At 39.3% G+C, this 11,190-nt stretch overlaps 1 long non-coding RNA gene across 1 annotated transcript; it reads right to left on the bottom strand.

Annotated features, from left to right (window-relative positions):
* Positions 1–4,638: 4,638 nt before the first annotated feature.
* LOC113973114 lies at positions 4,639–11,062 on the bottom strand. The gene is made up of 5 exons (XR_003536137.1): positions 10,905–11,062; positions 8,507–8,647; positions 7,464–7,602; positions 6,002–6,125; positions 4,639–5,162 (listed from the first exon to the last, which is right to left on the bottom strand). It is a non-coding gene; the product is annotated as an uncharacterized LOC113973114 (long non-coding RNA).
* Between the last annotated feature and the right edge of the window lie 128 nt (positions 11,063–11,190).

The raw sequence follows: 11,190 nt of genomic DNA on the forward strand, positions 1-11,190 counted from the left end.
TGAGTTCTTCCTTTTTTCTTATTTCACACTTTATATAATCTTAGACATGAGCACTGTGATGCTCTAATGTGATCTAAAATAAAGTGATGTAAATGCTTCCTTAATTTTCTATTTCTTTGAAATAGAGAAGAAGCTTTGGGGAAAAAAGAACAAACCCACTATTGATCAAACAATTTCAAGTGAGAGACAATCCTGCATAATCCTTAGAAGATGACCTTCATGTTTAAGACTGAGCTCTACTTCTGGACTGACTGTTTATGGTAAACTTTCAACCATTTGATGCCTCTTCTTTAAACAGTGTTTATGGTATGGAAAACCAACTGTATTCCCCATGAAGATACTTACAAACTGTGGCTTATTAATACAACGAGGTCATCTCTGTATTATAAATAAAAGGAAATGCACACAGTTTTAGTCTAGCAATTGTTGAAAGATAGGAAATACCTCTAGAACTACAATTGCCAGGAAAACGACAAGCCTACTCAAAATAACACCTATTCCATAAGAAATGTTCACAGTAGCTCTAGCATGAATCGTGCCCTGCTCATTCTGTCAAGGAAAAACACCCTGGGGGCTGTAGAAGTCATTTTGTTTTCACACCCTGCAGACCAGTTCGGAGACCTGCTGTATCTTTAAAGTACACTGATGTTATCATGTCAAGCTGTGACTGAAACATTTTCTATTAAGGCTGGAGCAAACACTATGATATAATAGATCTTTTCCATTTCTAGATTCTGTATGTGTCCCTGTAGGCTGGAACTTTGCAACAAGGGCACTAAAATGGCAAATAGGCTTTGAGGAATGTATAGCTACAGTGTACTGTAAGTCCTGCAAGCCAGTCAGTTCTTTTTTTAAAGTATAATTAAATTCTGGAACTGTGAGAAAAATCTCATTTATTGAATTTAGAAAGACGGCAAAAGTTTGCAAAACAAAAGGAATAAAATGAAAAGGAAAAATTACAACACGTGTTGGGTGTCCTAGGCACGCAGGATTCCCAGGAACACACCCTTCAATTCAAAAGTCCCGCTTTTTAAACATTCTTAAGGTTCAACCCCGTTTACGTCATAGAAGAGGCGTTCCCCTCTTTCTGGTTGGCTGTGTCGTGCTGGGAGGTGGAGTGTCCAGCAGCATGGCAGCTTCCAGGACCAGCCATGTGGTATAAGGGGTTTCCTTACCAATATTCATTTACAGTTCCCTATTCCCGTTCGCATGTTTCCCTGACACCGGTTCCAGGCTGAATCCGGCGTCTTACAGCTCCGCGATACGCCCTATAGGTTAGTAAAGAAAAACTCTTATGTTAGTGATTTGCTAAATTCATTTGCTTGTAATAAAACCGATTCTTTATTTCCCACAGAACTCATTGCCTTGAGATGTTATGGAGGTCAAAAATATAAGTAGATTAAAAAAGAAGTAAAAAAAAAACACCCCAAAAAGCAACGCTGAAGTACAAGTTAATATGTAGTTGCTAAACACAGCATTTGGGATGTAACACCTAGGAAGAACAAGTGATTTAGGAAGTCCGTAAGTCACTCACGGCTGGAAAGCAGAGTACATGTAATCTGGTACATGTTTCTTACACTGCTCCTGTAAGCACCTACTGATCACCCTTAGAAAGAATACACTGGGCTAAAATGTGCCAGTGTGAGTGCCATGCTAAAGCTCTGTGGTAGCTTTGTGAGTGACTCGCCAGAATGACACATTCATTAGTCAAGGTGTCAAACACCCACTCACCAGCATTTCAGCACTTGCAAGGCCCAGCAGTGTGGTACAGAGCCATCCAGGCCAAGAAGAAAGGGACATCAAGGCAGCATGAAAGCAAGCACAAGTCCGTATTGTCCACTGATTTTTCCTTCCATCAGGCATTTCCCAGTGTACCACAGGAAAACAGCTGAGAATGCATAAATCTGGAAGCAAAGTGTTTTCAACTTGTCCAGAAATGTTACAAGCCTGATACTTTAAAGGTCCTCACTGTATGGAGACTATAATTCAGACTGCAGCAGAAATAACTGGTTGCATAGATACAGCCACTGAGCTGTGTCAGTCACCAAAGAAATGGCAGAAGCTGTTGGTTTTGCTTTCTGAGTTCATTTGCCTCTAGAGCTCAGTTGTGGAATGGCCTTTGTGGGCACTCCAAATCTACTTCTGCACTAAGTCAGCTGGCATCATTTAACCTATTGTTTAACATATCTGGAGCTAATCTTGGCTGACCTTTTGCTGAAGAAAATAAGAAACACTTGTATGAGCATTTCTACCAGCTCAGTTCTGATGACAGTGCCCTCCAGCAGAAAAGCAGTCATGTCTAAAACTTCCACAGATGCTTTCACAAAAGTTATTTAACTTAACTCCACAGCTCAGTAACAGCTCACTGCCTGCGCAGGCAAGGTGCAGCAGAGCAGACTGTGGTTTTTCTCCTTTTAATCTCTAAAACAGAGCTGTAACTATGTCCCCATGTAGACAGTAGGATGCCCAGACTGCAGAATTCAGGCTTTTTTCTTTGTTCTGCACAAGAAATAAAGACTCCAGGCTGTGTTACAGTCTTCTGATTAAATTGGCAGAGCTGGAAATCACAGATGTCATCTTGTACTGAAAAGAGTTCATCCCACCATGATTTCTGTTGAAAAACTGTTCCAGAACCTGATTCTTCTGATGATTAGAAACACTGTGAATTTCAACCCTAAATTTATTCATGTCTTTTCTCCCTTCTTGGTGATTGCCATCTCACTGCCTGTGTATTTAGAGGCATCAATCATAACATTAGAAAGGACTTTTTAGAGAGCAATCAGGAGAAATATGCTTCAGTAAACATGATCTGAAACTGAAAAAAAGGATGGCTTTATCAAATTTTTCAGTTAAAGCACAACTTTGCTGTAACCACCTCCTCCCTGAATTTAAAAAAAAAAAATAAATCAGATCTTCCATTTGAAGGCAAAAATGGAAAGGGGATGCTCATCATTACCAAAAGGTTCACTCTTCAAACATGTCTCCTTTTAATAACAGAGTTCCTTTAAAAGGACATAGAGATTTCACATTAACAACCCTTTCCTCCCCAGTAATCAGCATTCATAAGAACAGAATGGTGTGAAATTCTTAATTTTTAAATGGATATTTTACTTATTCTTTGGATATTTTACAACATTCCCCCCTAAAAAAACCCAACAGGTAGCACCTTCTTTTATTTGCTATAAAATGGATTTAAAATATCTGGATTTTTAAAATACAAACTAAACCAGGAAAGAACCTTATAAAAGAATAGCCTGCTGTCTGTTTCTGCAATTGCCTTTACAGGTGTCATACATTACTGTTTCATGTGGATATTGAATAGGTAAGAACTAATGTGCCAAGCAAAATGTAATATGCAAAATGTCTGATTGCTAGATAGCCATTACTCCTCTACGTAAAATGGATACAAACAAATTTCTTTCCTCACCCAGTACCTGTTTGTTTGAGTGCAAGGCCTTCAAGTCAAAGAGTGCATCATATACAGGATGTCTGCACACATACACACACAAACAGCTCAAAGTCATAAAGTCTCTGATAAAAACCTTTAATTGTTCACTTTTGGTATTTGGACATTGAAAATTTAGAAATTAAGAAAAAAACCAAAAACCTATGAAAATTTCAGTGATGTTTAAGGAGCACTCATTCCCCTCCTTCTACACTCAGCATGGAGATCACCAACCACAGAAGAAGCAGCTGGCTTTTCTATCATAGGACTCAGGTACTGATCCAAAAATAATTCCAATTTGCTCTCTCTGCTGTCTTCCTAGCTAAGATCTACAGTGTTTTCACCTTGTCTGCCTTATACCAAAGACACATTTGAGCTTATTTAAACTAAAATTCCACTTCACTCCAAGTAGAGCTGTTCCTTTGGAAGACCTACAGAACTGGGACCAATAGACATATTCATGGATGATATGAAAAATGGTAAAAATTAATCGTTTATGGGATTCAGAATGAAATTCTGGACCTGTATTGCTTAACATTGCTTCTAAAACTTAACAACAGTATTTAATTAGCTTTCTCTGAAGCATACAAATTGTCACAAAGCACTTCCAGATCTAATGACCAGATACAGCTCAGAAATGCTAAAGTTCTTGAGACTGAAATTCTCTGAAATCCCTACGTGAGTTTGTCAAACAAGAGGCAAAACCCAGTGTTTGGCATAATCTGAAATGGTAGCGAGAAGGCATCATTTTGCCTTAACTCTAATGCAACTCTATTGTATCCACATTTTGAATGCTCTGTACAGTTTTGGTCTTAGTATCTGGAATAGGACCTGATAAAAGTTAGAGAAGATACATAGCAAACAACTGCAATTATTAAAGGGATTAAAGGTAGCGGCTGTTTTACGAGATCAGAATAAAAAATTATCAACTGGGAGCGCACTGTGGCAAGACTTGTTTATGAAATCACAGAGGTGGCTGAAAAGATGAATATAGAACCATTTTTCACCACATTACAGAGTTTGGCTCATTTGGTGGAATTAAATTAAAACAGATAAAAATAACACATTAAACAGTGGCTAGTGTATTTTTAGACTTGCTGCTGAAAGAGGTTGTGGCAGCAGATGCCATCAGTAGGTTCAGACAGGAATTGGATAAGTTCACATACAAAAAATCCAAAAAATGGATAGTGAAAGGACTAAGCAACGATTTATCTTCATAAGAGCCATGGAAGTTAGGGGAGTACAAAGAACATGGTTTGAAGAAGGAGGCCAAGCTTGCGTGCACTCTATGAATAGTTTCTCTTACTGCTGCTGTTTCTATTTGTTTTTCTGTTTAGGTATGTATTAGCAAAACCTTGAAGGCCCCCTAGGGAGGGAGAGGGCTATAGGTAATGAAAACAAGGAGAAAAAATTGAACAGCAATGAACAACAAATGATAGAAAGGGAAGAGTTACAGGACTGGAAATACACAGATAGGGAACTGGAGGAGGGCATGAAGCAGAGAAGCCCTGACATCACCCGTCGCTTCTCGAAGGTTAACCAAGGAGCAGGTGGATGCTGCCCAGTTATGCTCTGCCTGGAGGTGTGGAAGGATGATGGAATGAATGGACACAGGTCCCACTGTCACCAGGATCCCCCCATCAAGCTTACTTCTTTTGGTGACGTTAACAACCAACACAGGCAGGGCCTGGAAGCCGTTGATGAGGAGACCCTGCAACTGGAAAGGGCCTTGGTTAGGAAGCATATAAATAAAAAGTTCAGAGGAAAAAGTGCAGCTAGAAGTTCAATGAGCATTTCTGGAGGAGAGATGGGAGCCTCCTCATTTGATGTACACACAAAATATCTTATGTGCACCAGGGTCTCTTACCCCTGTCTGAGACAAAAAAAAGATCCACAGTCCAACCCAGTGGGGCATTTCCCACATTCATGTACGTTCTTAGACATCTTCATTCTGTCTGAGGAGTATGAATTGTAAAGGCCTCCACAGGTGAAAGTCACTGTTAAGTTACTAGTGCTGTTCTAAAAATGGTAAGGAATATTTAGGACAAGGGGTACTTAAAAAGAATTCGAAAGCTTACCTAATCCCAGGTGTAGTTAAAATAGGGTAGTAACCTTTTTAAAGAGAGAACTGAAAATTATGTGCAACACCACAGTAAAATTTTTTTATTCTTACTAAATTGACTGAACAGAAAATTTTGTTTTAAACTCATTATTTCATGTTCATTCTTTGCTGAAGTTAATTGTTTATTCATAGAAGGGGATTCCAACACAGATATTTCTCAGTGGTAAATGGTTTACCTTACTTAAAGTAATGCTCTCTTTTAATGATAAATGAGTTTTTCACCATTGTTTTTTATTTAATTGGAGGATCTGTGAAGCATTTGTCATTGGTTAGCAGTTCAGAAACCTGTATTATTATAGGGACTCTTTGTAATTTTCTAATAAATACCATCTATGTTGTCCATCTTGATTTACAGGATCTATTGAAAGTCAAATTTGCTGATGAATGAATGGCTACAGTTTTAACATGATGCAGAGAATTAGATTTTGCCTTACCAAATTTGTGACATCACAAAAGAAAGGTGCTTGTGGCAGAAGTCCCGTTGTGTTATCATCTTCTTAGAGAGTGTAGTTGCACAAAACACTGGACACGTTCAGATGATGCACTGTAGATAATTTCCTGCATTAAGACATTGGAAAGCCATTCCAGCTAGTTTCACTAGACTATAATGTAAGGATCCCAAAGCACTTGCTGAAAAACAAAGACCGTTAATTTTAATTCCTATGTTATCAGTAAAAATAATTTTGAAAACAAAGATACCAATATATACCACAAAGATTCTACTGAAAATTGTATCAAGTAACTGGAGTAGATATAAATGGAAGCTGAATGTGACAGAATAGCAAAATTCCAAAACCAGGCACAGCTGGGATTGGGATGGGGGCAAGACTACACTTCTTTTATTACCCTCTCTGCATGGAAGCACAAGAAACATTAAACTGGGAGGAGGGAAGGGTAGAGAGTGGGGGAAGAAGTTTATTGTTCCTCTCTAGGAAACCTCTGCATCAAGATTTTTTTGCCCCTGGTTCCTGGATTACAGAACAAAATGAAACAAATGCCATATTAAAAAGAGTGTATCAATTTCAGTAATACTGGACATAGCCTCCCTGCCAAGATCAGAAATACCAGGAAGTGTCCAGCATGTTAACTACAAGGGGAGGTTGGTTTGGTTCTATTACGTGAGAGTCCAAATGAAGAGAAGTGTTAGAAGTGGGATGAAGATACATGGTTCTCAGAACTGAGCTTTAGGAGCAAAATATCACATTGGAGACTACTCTGTGCCATGTCCTCCACTTCCACAAGCTTCCTAAATGATTATAATTGCTGAAGACCCAGACACTTCAGGGTCTTATAGACTGGACACTGGAAACTGAATGCTGAATTTTCCCAAAACATTTTTTTTGTATTAATGTGGATGGTGCAGAGATGCAGTAGAGCTCATTTATCTTGCTTCAAAGGCAAACAGTAGCAACTGAAGCAGCAAATGGCCTTTGAGAGGCAGGTGAATTTATGAGGTTTGTTGACCATCTTTTCATCTTTGCTATGAGAAATAAAAGATATATTACTTCAATAGCAGTCAAATGGCCAAAAGAGGATAAGAGAGACTGAATGCATGCCAATACCTGAAATTATATACTAAATTATCTCATATTTGCTTGGCAATGGCACAAATTTTGCTGACATGATTTCTCTTTCTCTTTTACCCTCAGAATGAAAACAGGATAGAAAACAAAGAACTGAAGCTGTGAGGAAATGACTAGTTGATATTTGCTGCACTGCAAACATGGCTCTAGAGGATTTTATTTTTCTAGAGAAAGGTGTGAAAGCATTTTCATGCTACATTTCAAACTCAGCTCTAATTCACCAGCCAATTCTCAGATCAGTGTCATAAATTTCCGTTTCAAAATAGCAGTCTATTTTTCCTCTCTGGTCCTTAACTCACCCAGTCTTTCTTACCTCACGCTAGTTACTGTGGTAAACAGAGCAAAATACATGTGTAACTTCAAGCACATGAATAAATGCACCAAGGTCAGACCTTGGTACTATTCCTTCATTGTTACACTATGCTGTGGTTTTTCATATCCTCAAATTCACTCTATTACGAAGAAAAAGCAAGCAAAAAAGATGATAAGGGTGTTTTTTTATGTTGGATATACCAGAAACTGCATTTTGAAATCTTTCTTTTCTCCAGGGCACAGAGTTCAGAGCCAGCCTTGAAACTCAAGACTATTGGGATTGTATACAACAACCACTTAATAAAATAAGTGCAAATATAAAATCTTTCAACATCTGACTTGTGTTCTGTTCATCTGCATGTTTTTTTGCTACTGTTAGAAAAAAAAAATAACTGCATCATTTTATCATCTGTGTTTAATGGTTTTAAAAAGCAGACTCTTCATTTTTCCTCCATTTCACGTCTGCCCCAACATTACTCTTTGGCCTATTCTGTAAGAGAAAGAGCAGTCATGTTATGACCTGATTTCCCTTCCAATGAGACTAATGATTTCACAAAATGGTCTGACCATTTGCTCCGAGTTTTTGCATACTATATCAAAAACCATCACTGAACAGAGTTAAATATAATAAATATGAATAGAATAATTAGCAAGAGTATAAGTAATGCCAAAATGCTCATGTAGGATGCTTTCAATTGAGGACTGTTTCAGGAATTCTGACAGTTTCACACAAAGTGAATTAACATAAGCATTATGTTACTTATATTGTAATAATAATAATAACAATTTAATGTAATCAGTGCAGTGATGAAGTCATGAGTCATTGCTCTAGGAAAATGACCAAAGAATCTGGAAAAGGCTAATAAATACAGTAGTCAGTGAGGATTCCCTGCCTTTACTATTACATCAGGAACTAATGATACCAATGTTAGAATAGTAGACAGAAAGAGACATTCCACCTTCAAGGCCTTGTTTGCACTGAGGCATTACTTAGATCAGTTCTACTTTACCAGACTTAGCACAGTTTGGAGCAGTAAGACATACCAGCAATCAGCAAGTTGTTGTCCAAGGCTCTCACTGGTAAATGAAACAGAAAAGGCCAGTGCTTCATTCAGCACTGCTGTTCCCCACCACAACAGAGAGAGAGGTGCATACTTTTCTGCTACTGCAAGAGAGAGGGGAATTCTGGGAAAAAAAAGACAAAAAGAAAATCACAGTTTATGGCCGCTAATTAAGTTCAGTCTCCCTGTGAATTCTACTTCTGGGGTGGGGCAATTTGTAAGATCCTCATTTGCACAAAAGAATTTCCTCCTAACTTCTTCCTGTTTTCCCCTGTTTCTTTGGGTCTGAATGACTAAGCTTTTCTACAGTCTTTTCTCAAGAAAATCTTTTTTTTTCCATCCAAGGAACAGCTGGAATAACTAGCCCTTTGTATTTTAAGTTATTCATTAAAGTTAAATGGCTTTCTCTTCAAGCTTGTCCTGGGTAACTATTATAAGGTTAACCTTTCCATAGCAGTGAATCCAGATCTCAATTTTCTCTGAACCTGGCCAGACATAAATACATATGACTATGCCCTTGCTATGGTTCATAGTTGTTGCCTCAACACCTATTTTGATTTCCCAAAGCAGCACTGAACATCAAGGAGAAAAAGGTCACAAACCATGAAAGGCAGTTTCAGAAGGACAGAGAGAACCTCATCATTTGTTTCTTTTTTATTGGTAAAACAGATAGTAATCCTCAATAGTGTCCAGATACAACTAGATTATTGTGATTCATATAGGGGTAACAAAAACCCAGCAAACCCACACAAACCAAAACCCCAACCAGTCAGCTCCCTACACAGTCCTGCTTAGTAGAGTCTTCACCCCAGCCACATATCCCCACAGATCATCATCCCCAAATCTCTCACAAATCTGGGTGCTCCTTGGCAACTTCACCTAGAAAGCAGATTCTTTTCTGCTTTAGTTTCTCTTTTCAAATTAGACTCTTCAAATGCTTTCCTAAAGCTCCTTCCAAAAACAAAGGAAGAGGAGATGTGAAGCTCATACCTAAACCAAGGGACATTTACACAAATCCATTGGGTACAATTAGGCAGACTGAGAATTAAACAACTTCTTGTATCCACTGCTATATGTAGTTGCTTGCTTTGGCAGTAAGAACCAAACATTGTTAGGTTTAATTACTCAAACAAACCACAACAGGATCATTTTAAAACACGTTGTAGCCTCTTCCACAAGATGGAGTGCACTGATAATATCTGAGAATTTTCAAATTGAATCAATATATCATGCCTCCCCTATGTTAGAAAAAGCCTTGAAAAACTTTATTCAACCACAGCAAAACAAATCAGAAGCCCCAGTGGAGCAGGTTCTCAGTAGTTAGTTATGCCTATTTCAGATGGGAGGAGTTCAGAGTGCATCCCACAAAACAAATAAGGTCCACAGGTTATTTTCCTTATGCATTCCAAATGAGTAGCAGAACTTCACAGCGATTTTTCTGTGATGGGAAATTACAACCTAAAAAGTGCTGACACCCACTTGTTACACAAGATGTAAGAATAAAGAAATAATTTTACTCAGTAAAGAATTTTTAAAGCTGTCATAAAGAATTGCTTTTTCTCTGTATTAGCTTTGCAGTTCTCAGCCTTGTGGCTGCTGAACTCAATCAAGACCTGAACTTCTCAAAAATCAAAGCAATATCAGTGCTTTGACTGGATGTAGCTGCTAGCATTCTGCTGGCATCCCATCAGCTGCATGCTTAAGAGATCCATTTGGGAGAATGAGAAGCTTCCTCATTCTCTTCTTTCACGGTCTGAGTTCACTGTGAGCAGTTGTGATCTGATGTAGAGACTTGTTAGTTGGCAATCAGGTAAATGCACTTTGAATAGGAAAAGGGATTCTGAAAGACTCTTCCTTGTTTTAGACATCAAGTTTTGTAATACAATACAGAGTTTTCATATCAGTTTACATCCTTGTACAGCTATTTGTTATGATATAGTGAGTCTTGTCAATAATACATAATTACTAAAAGAACTACTGAGAACCACAAAAAGCTACCCGGAACCATGTAGACTTTGGCTTGAAACTACAATTTATGGCCTTGCACTTCTCAGCATCAGCAGTCACCCTATCCCAGTTCGGAAGCGATAGGGCTGCCAATGCCACATACTATGCGACCTTAACGTTGCTAACCATATCCTATTTGGCAAACCTTCCCCCTTACCAAATTAGCTGTGACATAAAGGCTTCTGAAAGCTAGTCCTTAAAAATCATCTAGCACAATTCTCTGTGATAAAGCGACTCTTAGAGATACAATAATTTTCCCTTTATGTACACAAGGACTGCAGTACCACCAAGCACATACCATATTTATGTCCCTGCCTGGCAGGAAGCTTGGAGCTCCTCTGTATTTGTTAATCCTGCTTTTCAGCATCTTTTACCTCGGTTTTTAAAGACACGCCTCCAACTTTACAGGAACAACGTGCTGGCGCTGGGCGGTGAGAATTGGAAGGGGTGGCCTTGCGGAGCGGCTCAGCCCAGCCCAGCCCGAGCTGCCCGCTGGTGCGGAGCGGAGGGTCGGCGGGGCCGCTCCACCGGGAGCGCCCACGGGCACCGGGGGCGGTGGGACCCGCTCGGCCCGAGCGTGCGCGCGCCCCCGGGAGGCGGAGCCGCGGCGCGGGCGGGGCTCGGCGGCGCTGCGGCGGCGGGACGGGCGGTGCGGGGAGC

The sequence above is a fragment of the Neopelma chrysocephalum genome, unplaced genomic scaffold (genome assembly GCF_003984885.1).
Source record: "Neopelma chrysocephalum unplaced genomic scaffold, ASM398488v2 Primary Assembly neopelma1_23b, whole genome shotgun sequence".
NCBI classification, from domain to species: Eukaryota; Metazoa; Chordata; class Aves; order Passeriformes; family Pipridae; genus Neopelma; species Neopelma chrysocephalum.